The 16,661-nt window shown below is 31.1% G+C and overlaps 2 long non-coding RNA genes across 2 annotated transcripts; both read left to right on the forward strand.

The window, feature by feature from the left end:
* Positions 1-3,852: 3,852 nt before the first annotated feature.
* On the forward strand, positions 3,853-9,197 carry LOC127705922 (uncharacterized). Its single transcript, XR_007984116.1, has 4 exons — positions 3,853-4,191; positions 7,519-7,545; positions 7,930-8,049; positions 9,117-9,197. It is a non-coding gene; the product is annotated as an uncharacterized LOC127705922 (long non-coding RNA).
* Positions 9,198-11,322: 2,125 nt separating this feature from the next.
* LOC127706272 (uncharacterized) lies at positions 11,323-15,859 on the forward strand. The gene is made up of 4 exons (XR_007984351.1): positions 11,323-11,406; positions 13,073-13,144; positions 14,482-14,550; positions 15,615-15,859. It is a non-coding gene; the product is annotated as an uncharacterized LOC127706272 (long non-coding RNA).
* The last annotated feature ends 802 nt before the right edge of the window (positions 15,860-16,661 follow it).

The following is a 16,661-nucleotide window of genomic DNA, read 5'->3' on the forward strand; positions in this document are numbered from 1 at the left end:
TGATTATCTGTGACTTTTATCATATACGAATGTATTTTGTCTAATATTTTAAAACGAAAGAATAGTTTAATAAATTTTAAAGACCACGTGGAAGAAGTTCTTTATTTTGGACACCGAGGTATTTTTTTTTTTTCAAAACGACCAACATCAAACATATTTATATATATATATTGCGTCATTGTTACTTTTCTCGTGACTGTAACGTTTTTATGTAAGCCATACTTCGTCACTTTCAAATACAACTTCAAAAGACAATAATAATAACAGAACATTTATTATAATAGATTGAATAGCAAATGGGTGGAAAATTGATACAGCAGATTGTTTTCGGGGTAACACTCCGTCTTATTACCATATTAGCTAAGTATTGTTTGTATAATATTGAACCCAGAACCATAATTCTTTCACATTAAACAATTCTTGTCGAATAAAGTACAAGAAAAGAAAATAACACTTTAAAAAGTCGTGCGTCCGGAGCGCTGTTATTGATTTCTTTCAACAGACACGCTCAATTTGATTTAATTAGAATAGGCAGATTATACATACGTGTTGTATATTCAACCTGTTCAGTTGTAAATGATATTATGTACAGTACACAGAAAATATAAAATGTCATTTATGAATATTTGTTTATCTGACTAGACATGTGAATGACATTTGTGTTTTTAAGGAGATAACCTTATACTTTCATCAAGATGCACAATTATGTCTCGTAACGTTACACATAATAAATCCTTTTCACAAGTATATTTTATCACCACTTTAAATCTAATTTTATACAAAATGTTCACGATTGAAAGATTTTATGTAATAAAGTTTGCAATTTTAATTTTCATGTGTTCGTCATATACAGTTACTTATACCACTTTAAATGCACATTGGTTTTAATCGCTGGGCATAAACGACTGTTTATATTCCATATCTGGATTTTGAAGAAATTGAAATGAAGGAATTGTATATAATAATGTATCAATATATAACCCTCAATCCATTAATTCACCCAGTAAGACCAAAATAATGCATATTGCTGTTAACGTGTTATTATCTCAAACCTTCAATTCGAAAGAGCAAAAGCTTTGACGTGGTGGAAAGTTCAAAACTGTCAATGTCTTAGATAAATTATACCAAAAATTTCGAAAAAGCGTGATCTGTGTCTCAGAAATGAATATCATGACTGAAAATGCCTCATTATAAATTATGTGCTGCTGATAACAGGATAAGCAATATAAAAATTACTGTCATTACATGTCCATCAATATCTATGTAAAATACGGAAACAAATTACTAAATTAATTATGTATGTTCCTTATACTAATCAACCAGTTTTGGCGAAACGATATTACTGCAACTATAATATTGATAGACTTGAAGATACAATAATTTTCAGTTTTCGCTGATGAATATACGGCAAAGTTTTCCCAGTTTAGAGTACTTTGTTTTTTTTTCCGTTTCTTTAATTTTTGTTGTTGTATTTATGTTATTGAACCCAATAAACAATTGAAAAGACGAAATTTACAGTAATACTTTATTCAAATTAACAAAGAACTAACCATAACTATCATTACTTACAAGATGATATGCATACATGTAATCTACAACAAAATTGGTATCGATGTTGAAGTAGATATTCACTCGACACAACATTTTTCCACTCTTGGATACATATGTAGTAGACCGAAGAAAACATATTCATTTGTAAATCATCTTGCGTTCATTTCTATAACAGTATAATGAATGGAGTGCAAACAGCGACTAACAATTTAACTAACGCTTAAAAAATTGTATAACTTTCTATTTGGATTTTAATACATTTCGTAATGCAAACCAAATTAACTTAACATCCATTATCATGCTTAAATGCGCTCAAGGATTTATGGCCAATCGTATATTTAAGTGCACACTGAATAGTTTGTAATTTCATACTGAGAAAGAAGTCAACAATATTTTTGGCTGACTATATATATATAACGGATATGTAAGCCCCACGTCTGTTATCGTAAGTACCTTTTTCAATACTAATAGGTATAAAATTAAGAAATTGTAGTATGATTGCCAATGAGAAAACTATCCACCGAAGTTCAAGTGAAGTATATGTAAGTCGCTTTCTATCATACGAAATTATTTACAAAACACATGCATATGCAATTCATGTCATTGTACTTTTCAAACACTTTATTGTTAGAACACTAAATTGATTAAAAGCTGGACTGTGTGAACACAGAAGTATTAATTATTAAGTGAAAGTCATTGTGTTGTGTATAAAACATAGGTCTACCACTCAAAAAAACTGATTCAACGATAATTTGACATCTTGTTGTATGATAAGTCGATGGATGACAACAACAAATTTCGGATATGTTTTACCTTTTAATGTAGTCAAATTAAAACCATATCTATTTGCGCAAAGAAATTTAATGGCGGTAAGGATGCAATAAAATGTATTCAAAATGTGCAATAAAGCCAAGAACAAAGAGCAAAAGAAATCAAAGGTTAATTTCTAGTCTCCTGGAAATATTGGTTACAAATATGAGTATTATCGCTAGGTACTAATGAAAAATTTAGGGAGCCTTTCCGCTAAAGGAAAAAAAAAGTTCTTCTTATGCACCAAGTTGATAAAGTTCATTTTCATTTTGATATCTCTGTTGATGGACTGTTTGTCACCTTGTCTTGCATCAGACGTTTTGATAATAACTTGATTTATGACATACATTATTTATTTTCTATGAGATTTGATTCTTTTGTGTTTTATAAAGTGTGGTTTCGATGCTGCAATTTATCAATGACTATATTCTGTGTTACTTGATTTCACTCGATGAGAGTTATTCATTGGCAAATGTTTGTGGCTTCGACGACATCCTTTCACTTCTGTAAAAAACAAAATCAAGGGTTAAAAAATTATTTGTCTTGAAACAATAATTTTTCTGCAAAACACAGAGTGAAGATACCCTCGCAATTCGTAGGCCTTGTAAACACAGACAAAACTATAGACCCCAAAACGATAAAAAAACAATAAAAAAACAAAAACATAACACTACACGGAAAAAAAGTAAACCACGAAAAACAGGGAGCGCATGATTCATAGACTAGCCATCCGAATCATATGAAAAAGTTAAAACTGAAATTGTAGCATGAAACATGATGTTTACAAATCATTCGATAATTCATTTTAGGTATAATATTATTGAGATTAGCTATACTTACAAAGATTAATGGAACTTAAATGAAAATCTCGATGAAACAACACAAATGGAGTTTATATTACTTCTATTAAGCATATTACCAGGTACTTATTTGTTAGCCAAAGATATGATTAAGTAAAACATAAATACAACGAAGGACAGAATAACATTGCTGATAGTTATACATTACGAAGAGCATTGTCGTCAATACTATGCATTTATCTAAAGTTCAGCGCAAAAATAATTAACAGGACAAAATAGTTACGATAAAAAAATCGAAGGATAACAATTTACATGTTATCGTATTTCACAATTTGAATAAGTTTTTGAATTGTTCAAAACTGGAAGACAAAACTATCAAGTACTTAAAACTCCATTTAAATTATATGTTAATCGTTAATTATATATAAGGTCATACATATCGTGCATTTAATGAGAACAAAACTATCTAGCATTTAAAACTCCTTTTAAATTGTAAATCGTAAATTATATATAAGATCATCCATGCCGTTCAAGACGTCATTGAAATTAACATGTTCAAATAGCATGATCAAACTGGAATAATTAACTAATAAATGTTTCCAATAAATATTCAAAGATTTGTCACTGAAAGATATAAGCAAACAATGAAAATCTGTAACTGTTGTACATTGTATAATTTATTTTGCAGGTATCATCCCTCATTCCATCTGCTCAATAAAAATCTGTCTTCGATGGACATCAAGAAATAACATATTAAAAATCATTTGCAAGATTGATGATCTTCATTTACCAGTTTCAATACTAAACAACTTCGGTAACGAGATTGCAAGTTGCAGTCTTCCTTTTCCGTCTCCTCTTTGTACTCCAACATACAGTAATACAACTGTAAAACAGAATACACACACAAACGAAACAGTAGTTATAGTGGTAGGAAAAATTGATCATAGTATAAATGGAAATTGGTCATGTCATCATGGGGTAGGCAGAAAGTATGAAGCAGATATTGAAATCAACGTCCTAACATTGAAAGGTATGTCTAATAACTATTTTGTAACTTTTCATCGTTTTGCAACGATAATCCTATAATCATGATGTTATTTCATTGGTTTTTATGCATTTTCAATTTTACACAATACTAACATGTTTGAAATAGAATTAGCACATACGATGTCAACTAGAGTTGTCGTTCTCATTTTTGCATTTTGTAAAGATAAGACGGATATACATTGTAAAACAAACAATGGTATGTAACTGAGCATCTGGTGAAGATTGAAAACAAAATACAATGTATGTGTTGAATCGATCAATTAAGCTAAATATGCACTCAATATTATGTAACTCTTAAACGTTAAGAATAAATCAGAGATATTTCATCCTTATATATGTTCTCATAAGAAACGATCTTGAATTGACGGACATTTCATGTTTGTCTAATATTGAAGAATTGACGTTGTCTTTGTTTGGAGAAATAATAGCTTGAAATGAAAATAATTTACACTCATGTTTATGACAGATTTGACATGTTGCATATTTTTTGCATATAGTAAAGAACGGTTGGAGTAAACAATGATTTTGATTATGTTCACTTATTATATATGGGAAAATAAATGAAGTTGAAAAGTCAAATTTTCATCATATAACGACTGTTAGACCACCGGTATTTTGGTGGAGGTCGTTTTGCTTAGTCTTTAGTTTTATATGTTGTTGTTTGTATACTGTTGCTTGTCTCTTGGAAGTTTTCCGTCTTTTGTCTCATGGTCCTAAGTTTAAAGAACCCCAACACATCAATTGGAACCATAACTTACAAATAATTATGGATTCCATTGAGGACTACGGTATAGCATGGGCTAAACGAGAAAAGGTTGAACTGGACACTTTGTCAGAATGGGTCAAATCAATCAGGTCTCTGATAAAACGTCGCATTTATAAGTTGAAAAACTGTGTGAATGATCGACCAAAGTCTGCTTTCAGAGACAAAGAGGCTGTGAAATGTCTATCATCTCTTCGCGATAAGTATGTTGTTGTTCCTGCGGACAAAGCTTCAAATAATATTGTCTTTGTATGTAAATCGTACTACTACGAGTGTCTTGTAAAAGAGTTATCAATAAATAGACACTCAGGTAATCCCACATACAAAAACATAATATTTGACAAGAATGAGATTTTGGCGAATCATAAGTCCTTCATGGCGTCAATGAACATTGCATTGAACAGCTAATCGGAGGATTTACCTTGTTTGTATTAGATACCTAAGCTTCACAAAAAAATCCGTACAATCAACGGTACATTGCCGGCTCATCGGCATGTTCAACGAAAGAATTGTCCATTAGATTGACAAAGATTCTGTCCACAGTGGAAGAGGGTCTTCAGAAGTACTGTAAATATGTTTACTCGCGTAGTGGTATTAACCATATGTGGATTCTAAAAAACTCTAAAGAACTTCTGGAAAATTTTAAATCTCGATCTTTCTCTGAAATAAGTTCAATCAAACCTTTTGATTTTTCAACCCTGTATACCACTATTCCCCATGTGAAAATTGAAAAATCGTCTAAAAAATATAATCCACATTGCGTTTCAACATAAAAATGTTAGCATACGCTATTAATTTATTACTTTGGGATACCATACGGCATATTTTGTTAATAGTGAAAAAAATAAATAAAACATGCTACACAGAGGAACAAGTGATCAGTATGCTGGAGTTTCTTATTGACAACATATTTGTTGAATTTGGAGGTACACTTTTTCAACAAATTGTCGGCATTCCTATGGGAACAAACTGCGCGCCTGTCCTTGCCGACCACTTTTTATTTTCATATGAGTCAGAGTTCCTTCAGACACTTATCAAAAACCAAGAAGACCAAAGAAGCCAGATCATTTAATTTCACATTCAGATATATTGATGATCCATTAACAATCTAAACTTTTCTGATTGAGTTCCATTAATATATCCCCCAGAACTTGAAATTAAGGAAACAACAGACACGGCTTCCTCTGCCTCAGTTTTAGAATTTTACCTCGAATTTGACATAAGCGGTTATCTCAGTACAAGAATCTATGACAAACAAGACGATTTTAATTTTGAAATTATTAATTTCCCCCACCTTAGTAGCAATATACCAACTTCACCTGCATATGGGATATACATTTCCCAACTCATTCGATATCCAAGTGCTTGCAGCTGCTACACAGACTTTGTTCAACCTCACGTGTCTAAGCAGAAAGTTGATGAAACAGGGGTATGTCAAAGAACGTCTCGTCCTTTTTCTACAAAAAGTTCATCGAAAGATACCAAGACCTTGTTGATAAATATTCCGTATCAACTTCACAAATAATACACGATGGTCTTAAAGTATAGATTCTAGGTACTGATGTTGTTTATCATCTTAATAACGTGTTATATTATTATTTTTTTATTTGTCTTTGTAAATTGTAACTTTTACTGTTTCATGTGTTTAGTCTTTTTTTGGTAATATTCATTTGACGTGGCTCGGTACTTGTACATCCCGTCATTGTGTTATTGTGCTCTGGTAAATTTTTGTATTCTTCTCTTTCGTTTTTGCCAATGTGCCTTTTCAATATGCCTTTTTGTTTTTCTTTGTTGGCATATTTTCTTGATTTTGTAGTGATTCATTTGACGTGGCTCGGTACTTGTACAGCCCGTCATTGTGTTGTTGTGCTATGGTAAATTTGTGTATTCTTATCTTTAGTTTTTGTTAATGTGCTTTGTCTTTATACCTTTTTGTTTGTCTTTGTTGACATATTTGCTTGTTTTTGTAGTGATTAAGATTATAACACAATGTTGACTGCTGTACCCTTATGTTTGACATTTTTACCTATTATGGCTCTTTGTTTTGTTCACACATCGTGGTCAATATAATGGAATTTTATGTGACTGTCATACAAGTGAGAGGTTTAGCTGGCTATGAAACCAGGCTTAATCCACAATTTTCTACATAAGAAAATGCCTGTACTAAGTCAGGAATATAACAGTTGTTATCCATTCGTTTGATGTGTTTGATCTTTTGAATTTGTCATTTTCTTAGGGACTTTCCGTTTAGAATTTTCTTCCGGTATTTTTGTAATTTTACTTTTTTTTGTCATTATGTTGTCTGTTGGTCTTCGACGGAATTTGAATATCCCACCATTGGTATCTTTCGCCTGTCATTTTTGATTAGCTGCCAATACAAAAAAAAATTAAGATATAAAGCATTATATTTTACACTTTTATAAACACGGGGTATCATATAATTTCTTTATATGTAAAAAATCCTTATCTTTGGTATGTCTGTTTATCTTGACCCTGGGTATATTTTGTTTTGTATTTCTTTAAAATTTATTATGTGATGCTTTTCAGGACAAAACAAAACGGATGAATATGATGGTAAGAAAACACGACGTTTTTTATTCCTTTTTTTCTAACTCTTCTAGATCCTGTAAATGTATTACTAAGGCAACAAGTTAAAACGAATATCTAATGTTGATATTTACTGTTCAGGTAGTGTCAGAATTTTCATTTGTACGATGTGCATGTAACATTATGTTTCTATTTTTTGTTGAAGGCTCCTTATAATATAGTTTTGCAACAGCTTTACTGTCTAATTAAAGAACTATAGATACATTTGCTTTTTGTTACCAATGTTTGAGTTTGGTACACATACTCGTTATAAAAAAATATTTCGAAATGTACTCTACAATTGCTAATGATTTCTATTTTCTAAATGGAATTTAATGTTTGACTCCAGATTCAAAACGATTATTTTTGCAGACTTAAGCTGCCTAAAGGAAATATCGTTCTATACTGTGACAGGAATCATCATTTCAGTGGCTATGTTCAGCATTTTGTGCTTAATTTTGATATGTAAATGTAAATTGACAAAGGGAAAAGGTAAGACATTTGTATTTGCATTCTTCTGGTTTCTGATACATTTCAATTAATTATTAGATCATTGCATTTTAAGCTTAAAAGTATCTTTCATTTATCTTATTTCAATTAATAAGAAAACAATTTGACCATAGGATGTATGGTTTGCAGTAGTTGGTCACATACTTAGGTCTTCAATGGATAATTCAATTTCAAAAAAAAAATAGACCATAAAGTTCTACATAAATAAAATGTATCCATCCCGACGTCTTACTATTGTGCAAGTTACATCCGACGTTGAACGTGATCGTTTTTGACCTTGTAATTGGTGATTGAATATCTGAATAGCTGAAATGTAGCTTTGTAGCCTATTGAAACGTCTTTTAAAAGATCGTTATATTGAGCAAAAAATGAAATCGTCTCGTCAATTTGGAGGACATCACTATAACTACGATGGGTCATTTGTGGCATAGATATGATTACAAGCATGTATCATTTGTTGTAGATATAATTGTTTTGCGAAATAAGACATATAATCGAATTCGACTGATTTTCATACAGATCTTAACGTGTTATTAAATTAAAGAACGACGGCTGTAACTAGTGTCATATGCATCACTACTCATTATAACTTCTCTTTTGTTCTTTTACTCTTTTTGAAACGAATGGGTGTCGTGTTGCAGGTTTCGTAATATTTTGTGAACTGTTGCATGTCATTTTGGTCTGTCCTGCTTTATATTCACTCATTTTAAAAGACGGTGAAAAAAACAGGGGTGATTTTTTATGCTCTACAAGGGTAAGCAGATTCTACATAAAAATGTAACCCGTTGTGATTCTATCGTATCATACTCGTTGTTGTTAAGTTGTTTAATATACCCTGCTTTCTGTAATACCCACACACTGAGTTCGGCTTTACAAGGTGAATGGCCACAAGAGGATATGTTGTGCTTGAAAATCACAAAAGAACAATATTACAAGACTCCTTTCTTCAACAGAATACATTGGTCGGTTTTCGCCGTTTATTATTGTATTATTATTGAAAAAAGATTTTTTTTCTACTCTTTCATACATATTTTTATCTATATTTGTAGCGCAAGATTTCAATGTAACATTTCCATATGCAGCTGTTATTGACAAATGTTTTGAAATTCAGAGGTTTCAGAAATATTCGGTTAAGAGTAAGTAGTGTTGGTGGTATTATGTTTCACATTTGTAATTATAAAGAGGAATGAGATGTTTTTTTCTCTCTCTCTCTCTCTCTCTCTCTCTCTCTCTCTCTCTCTCTCTCGCTATCATGGATTGGAAATGTTCGTTGTAGACTTTTACAAAATGTATTATAAAAATCTGTTGTAACAATTACAATTTCTTTTATTTTTTAATAATTCGAAAATATATATGTTATGCTTATCTCCTTTTGTATATCGTTTAGGTAAGACAAAGAACACAATGGAAAAACGTCCTTTTAGAATGTACAACATTTGATCTCTTTGGTCATTTAATTTCAATTTTGTATCGTAATAGAAGTGTGTGTGGTTTTTTTTTTTTTTGTATAATTCTTTCATTAATTGAAAAAAGCAAAACATATAGTTTGTAAACACCTTATAGACCGTAGTGTTGAACATATTGTTCTATTAGATAAAAAGACTTTTTGTGAAAGTAAAAACATTTAGCACTTTTTAAGCGGTCAAAGTTAAGCGAAACGTTAGCTAAAAAAATGATAATGTTTGTACGAAAATGCAAAATGTTTTATTCCTTTTCAAGAGGAAGTACTAAGTTTTTATGAACTGTAAACATATCAGTGCTTTTCAATAATCCACATCTGATTCCCAACTTCCCATGTTAGGCAGTTCTTCACTAACTCTGAAGCCCGGCTCGATTGCTTATCAACAAAAGAGACAGAAGTTCAAATTTCGTACATCGTTTAATAGAAGACAATTCAATGTAAAACAAAACAAATTTGAGAGAATAGCAACTTTCAAAGAGCGCGAACAGGTGTATTTGAAGGATTAGCATATCCTGCTATGCTGGACCCAACAATCAAATCTACACTCATGTGAAATGTCACAATCGCGAATAGGAGACAAATAGTGTTGGTTTTTCACAAAGTTTTTCATGACTATTTACAAGGAATTTGTATCGACGTTTCCTATTTTTGTAGAAAAAAAAAAAAAAGTTGTTAATGAGACGATGATGTCGATCTTTCAATTGAGCTTTGGAAATAGAAGTATACAGCATATCATTGCAAAATTGAAAAAAAAATCAACATGATCGAAGACTTTTGGTTAGATCTTAATAATTCTTAAAAATCCACATTTGATTGACACTATTGGTTAAATATACCTCATCTCAATATTTCAGTATTTTATATTGTAGGAACAAATGTGGTAAGAACATATTGATAACCCGGCTATATATATCGTTCTTCATAAGGATTTTTGTGAAGTTTATATATCTATGATAAAGATTTATCTGCGGAGACAAATACATATTGTTCATGGAGGTAGGACAGTTGCTTTGAATTATTTTTGTCTCATAAGATCGATGTAGCATGTGTGTTCATAGACCCGTTCTGTTTTTAAATTCTTATCGGAATCAATGACCTCACAGCCTCAATCCTTTTGGGAAGAGTAGCTTTCCTTTCTTTTTGGCGTTTAATTCATAGCCTTGAATAATCCTCTCCCGACTACACCAGTATATCAAAGTTTTTTTTTCTCCAAATGATGGATTAAGCCCTCACGGTATTTCGGGTCTGTATATCAAACATTTCGCAGGTAAGTTATTGACAGTTTTCAGATCACCAGTGATATGGACAGCCGGATAATATTTGAATTGAGAACTGTCACATGCATATGCGTTCATGATATTTGGACTTAAAATCGTTAATATAGACTAAGAGATCATCCAAACGTGTTTGTAATTAACTAATTTAGTCATAATTGGTTTGGTACACGTATAAGCTATGACAGGTTCAGAAATATCTTTAGAGTAGGGAGGTGTTTCTAATGGAACTAATTTATATTGAAGGATATTGCCTAATTTTGTGCCACCGAGAACTGTGTTGGAAGAGCCAATTTCAAAAAGGATAGTCTTTTTCCTTATATTGGTTTGTAGCATTCGTTTTAAAGCATAAGTTGTACTACGAGTGAAGTTTTGGAATTGCATTAAAACATATTATCATTAAGTATGATTGCTTTTACATCTGAACAGACAAACATCAAACTTTTAGTCACCATTATCAAACAATTGTTCAGTGTCCTATTTAAATGATAATACAACTTTGTTTTTCTTCAGATATAAAGATAGCATTTTTCATATGCTTCGTATTGTTGATACTTCTAGCAGGCGTTCTAATTGGACATTTTGGAAAAGTTTCATGCTCGGGTATGTAACATTGAATAGATTACCCTCGTACACTACATATTTAAAAAGTAGGTTGTATTCAGTAGTTTTAGAGGATAACAATTGCGCCAATTTGTACCTAAACAAATTCATATCAAATTGCAATCGATAAAATAAGTCTTAAGGTAGCAGCTTAAATTCTTAGTAGGCAGTGATGCGCGTTTTGTATATTAAAGTTTGTGACAAAACGTAAAAGGCAATCTATGTCTGTTGCATAAAAACTTTATATCGAATAATTCAAGATTTCATAAACAGATTATTTAAAGCAAATGAACTTTTCAACGATTATTCATGTCAACACAATAGTGCTGATTACTGAATAAAACGTATAATGTATATAACAAAATAAAAGATATTAAACACACTCCTTTTAATTTCATGGTGCTTAGTAATTGTTTTGTTTACAGTTATCCCTAACACCAGTGAGCACCAGTGAGCACCGTTGTCGCTTGTCTTTCTCTAATCAATTCACCTTTGCATATATTCAAAGGCAATATTTTTTTTGTGTTTTTAAAATGTTTGTTCGTTTGTATGTTTCGGAGTTTATAGTGTGGCGTCCATTTCGCTGAACCAGTATACATTATTGTTCATGGGGTAGTTGAATCCCACCTTCTAGTGTGGATTTTTTTCGCTGCGTTAATGACCTACTGTTTACCTTGGGCCGTTTTCTGCTCTTTGATCGGGTTGTTGTCTCTTTGACAAATTCCCCATTTTCATTCTATATTGTGTTACTTTTGTCCTTATGAAAAACTGTCTTCCCCTACCTAACTAAAAGACAACTTGTCGCATAGTTTAGCATTCAAAGTTAAATGAAATAACTAAATGTAAAATATTGTCGACATATATTGAATGGATGCGTCTTTTTAAACATATCATAAACATTTTGATTTGAGAAACGGTATAAATCAGTTAATTTATGAAGACATGTGGTATTTGACGAACCATGCAAAATGTTTCTCTCTGGTCCATCGTAACATACTAATAATGTTCTTAAAACTGTAAAGAATAGAATAGAATAATACATTTAGTTGAATTTTGATTTTCAAATGGTCTAATCTGTCTGAAATTAAGATTGCATTTTTGTTTATTTCACATCTACTTTTTGTTCACAATAGATGCCATAATAACAGACGTTTTTGGTTTTCTATATTGCAAGACTCAAATATGCACATATTAAATAAATAAATCACATATATATCATTTCTTTTGGTGCAAATTAAATTAATATTTGCCACCAGAAGTTACTTTTAGTGAGCCCGCATTTATCTCCTTCCTGTATTCAATACTAAATACTGTTATGGTAAACTTCATATTTTTTTAGTGCTAGCAGTCAGCTGACACCGGATATAATCTTTCTCCCGTCATTTTTTAAATGAACACTGACAACTTAAAAAAAAATGATTCTCAGAATCTTAAAATCATGTTGTGTCACAACATATTACTCCAAGAGTGGAAATACTTGTATTTGTTTTGTTTTCTTACCTAATGGTGTAGACACAACATACCATATGAATTTTCAATATATATATATATATATTTGTTAACCTTTTAAGAAAACAAACCAAGTTTACATAATACCAGCACAAATTACTATATTTTTCTTAACAATCGACAGACAACATATTTTTACTTTAAATTTCTTTTCCAGGGTCGTTCATATTTATTATTTTAGGAGTATCATTGTGCCTTACATCTGTAATCCTGTTTTGCAGAGGAAAAGGTAGGTTATTCTGTAATGGAAAATATAAAAAAAAAAGACAAATACAATTAAAATGTGATGTAGTAAAGCGTTGGAAAACATTTGAGATCATTTTGATAATGAGGCAAAACAACTCACCAAAGATACCAGGTTTTATTTGATTTCCTCAATTTAAACCATTGTCGTGACGTCAGCTTATTCATTTACCGTGAATTCTAGAATCAACGCTTCCTAATCTGTCACTAAAATGGACTCACCAGATGATATTCAATTGTTTCCTTTGTGTGCCTAATTTCATTAAGATTGAATTGGCTAATTTACTGATTTCTGTTCACTAATATAATAAATTTAAAATTTACATTGAACTTTGTAGTTTTTATATGCCTTCACTGGGAATCGAACCCCTCCATGAAATCTGTTATGTGTGACTGACATCAACACATCGAGGAAACCTCTCGGCTACCAATGGGTTACAATTTAAATATTTTATATATATTAACGAACATATGATGCACATTAGTACAACGGACACACAGGGCGTGTACCTTTCATGTATACATAATAGACACTCATAAAGTATAAGATGGTAGCTGCGAGGATCTTTAGTTTTTCCGTTTTTCTTATTTTGTGTGTTACTATGGATATTTTTGTAATAATATATCGGGTTTACCCGTTCAGTTTTTGATTATAATAATTTGGCTATCTCACATATTTGAAAAGAAAATGATTACATTCAATTTGTCCATTATAGTTTTATAAATATAGTGTGGTTTCATCTGTTTTACTAGATATCTTAACAAATGTTCATTCGCAAATCGTGGTGTGTCTAGAATTAGGCTTCTTGGTAGAATTTTTAGTAGCATACTTATTACATATACTTAGAAATACGTTCAAATATGTCTTATTTTGTAAATTACGGATGATTTTCAGATGCCTGATAATGTAAAGACAGACGTGTTATGTTATATTTGTATTTCTCTAACCAATTAATTGTGAACTTTGATTTATAAATGCGTCGTTGAAAGTGATTACATGGTTATTTAAACTAACTTACAATACCTTCTAATTAAGAAAAGGCTTTAATTTTTAAAAAAGATATCAACACAATAGTTTGAATAACAGATACAATGAATAAGCGTTGATTCATGAAAAAAAAACATTTGCCCTCCGGGCTCATGGTTTCTTTTTCAAGAATCAACGCTTATTCATTGTATCTATATATTATACATTATGTTGCATTCGTATTTTCCGGTGCATTTATTCTTATTATTTTAATGTAAAAAGTAACATGTTTTTGATTTTTAGCAAATGTAAAATTGATGTACATAATATAATCTTGCGAATAATCCTTTCCACAGTTTCTGATTCATATATCAATAGCGACGTTCCAGTAACTGATTTACCTACGGAAGAAGAAGATCCTTCAGGTAAAAACATTCCTGTTGAATTATTCATGATATCGTAATATGATAAATATCACAAACTGAATAAAGACATCAAATCATTAGTATTATTTCATTTACAACTTCGTTTTTCTTCATGTGTTGGTTGTAGTGCAATGTTCATCAGCTTTAACTTTTAACCCCTATTTAAGAACAAATTATCAAAACAATGGAATTACAAAGCGTCTCAAAACATTTTGTTCTGCAAGCAGACGTTATGTCTCCTGAAACATTTAATTGATTGTATACACGAATACGCACGGTTTTTGTTTCGATGAATTTTTGGGAGAGTCAAAAATAAAACATTAATAAAATAGTTGTATAACAGTCGATTGCATCGGCACATATATTACAATAATATACAATATGTCGAGTATAAAATACGCCGTATAAAAAATCGATATTGTCAGATACTGCACAGGTACACCATAGTGAATGTTTATTGAAAGTGCTTATGTCAATTAAAATCGTATAACGATATCTTCTAGACACCATTTTATTTCTACTTTTGTCATTTTTATAACAAGGTATATTTTTGGCATTCTCCATTTGTATTGTTTTTTGCTCTGTTTGTCATAAAGTGTTTGGTGTAGGCTGTTTACTAAATGATCTAACGTGTAGAACTGAGAGAGAATGAACAAGTATAGACTATCGGGTTTTCTATATATTGATATCGTAAAATAGCCATTATGGCGAGTAAACGCAACAAACATTACTTATTGGTTACTAATAAGATTGTTCTGAAGAAACGTTCGCTGTAGTCGGAAGTGCAAACATGGTTCTGAATCGTATTATATGGTTTTATTTTCGATTGTTCAGCGTATAAAACTATGGTTACATATCATAGATCGTTTACTATCACATGATTGTTGATACTACTGGTGTAATCATTCTTCCTGGTGATGCCATATGCCAGTATTATCAGTGATATATCAAAGACAAAAAAAAAACATAATTTAAGATTTTGAATATATATGCAAATATTTTATGTTTATGAAAAGTGTTATGAAAAAGTTTAGGTCTTATTATTAATTCATGCTCTTTTGTAGAAGAACGATGCCTTGCATAGTTCTACACCTAAGATATAAGGAGTATCTTTGGATAGTTACAGAGTTTATTCAGTACGGAACACTAATGGAATAAGGCTAATTACAATTGACAAACAGTTGATGATTGATGTGTACAGAGAAAAAAAAACAATAAAAGCAAACTTGAACTTTGCCATTCATACATCAACAGAAACCAGTGATTTAACAGAGCCGCTGAAATTTACAACACGATGACATAATATCAAATTCACTTGTATGTCTTCAACTTTATCATTATGTTTATTTCAGATTCATAAATTTGATTTTATTTAAATGCTTGATCGGTAAAAAGAATTTGTTATTTTGAAATAACATGACTGATCAGCAAAGATCTACGTGTATAAGTCAAAAGGCCAAAATCATCAGTCTACTCTATATATATACAAGTTGTATAAATGATTTCCCTCAATCACCAATTCAGCCAGTTTTTTACTATTGACTCTCAACTTGAAAACGAGATAACATTTCTTACATGTACCATAAGTTACACTATTACAAACATTCGAAGGACTATCACGTCTGGGAAGGCGCAAGAAAATAATTTAAATTTTGACCTCGATCTAGGAGCAAGGTCAAGTTTGCATTTAAAAAACACTTAAAAATAATAGTAAGATGTCGAAGTTTTATTACTCCTGTAGGTACTGTGAAAAGCGGGTTTTATTTAAGACTTCTACTACACAGTGGTCTTATAGTTGTTTTGTGTAGTATCAACAGTGTTGTTGTTGGCACTGCCATTATTTATGTAGATTGTGTCAATGATAGGATAAAAATGGGCCTGTGATTGGTCTGATATTTTCAGGATTTTAAATTCTCTTGTATCTACACGAGGATGTCACAATTAGATAATCTCGGTATCTCGAAGTCAACCGGACCCGAGAAATATTTCGAGATACCCGTAGTTCGACTCAAACGAATGCCGGAAGTTTGATAGTCCAAAGGACACAACTCTTGCTTAGCTCGATAAGGCTAAAATAAATCCAGATGAATATAGTTAGGGGATCGATATAT

Source organism: Mytilus californianus, unplaced genomic scaffold (assembly GCF_021869535.1).
Source record: "Mytilus californianus isolate M0D057914Y unplaced genomic scaffold, xbMytCali1.0.p SCAF_6, whole genome shotgun sequence".
NCBI classification, from domain to species: domain Eukaryota; kingdom Metazoa; phylum Mollusca; class Bivalvia; order Mytilida; family Mytilidae; genus Mytilus; species Mytilus californianus.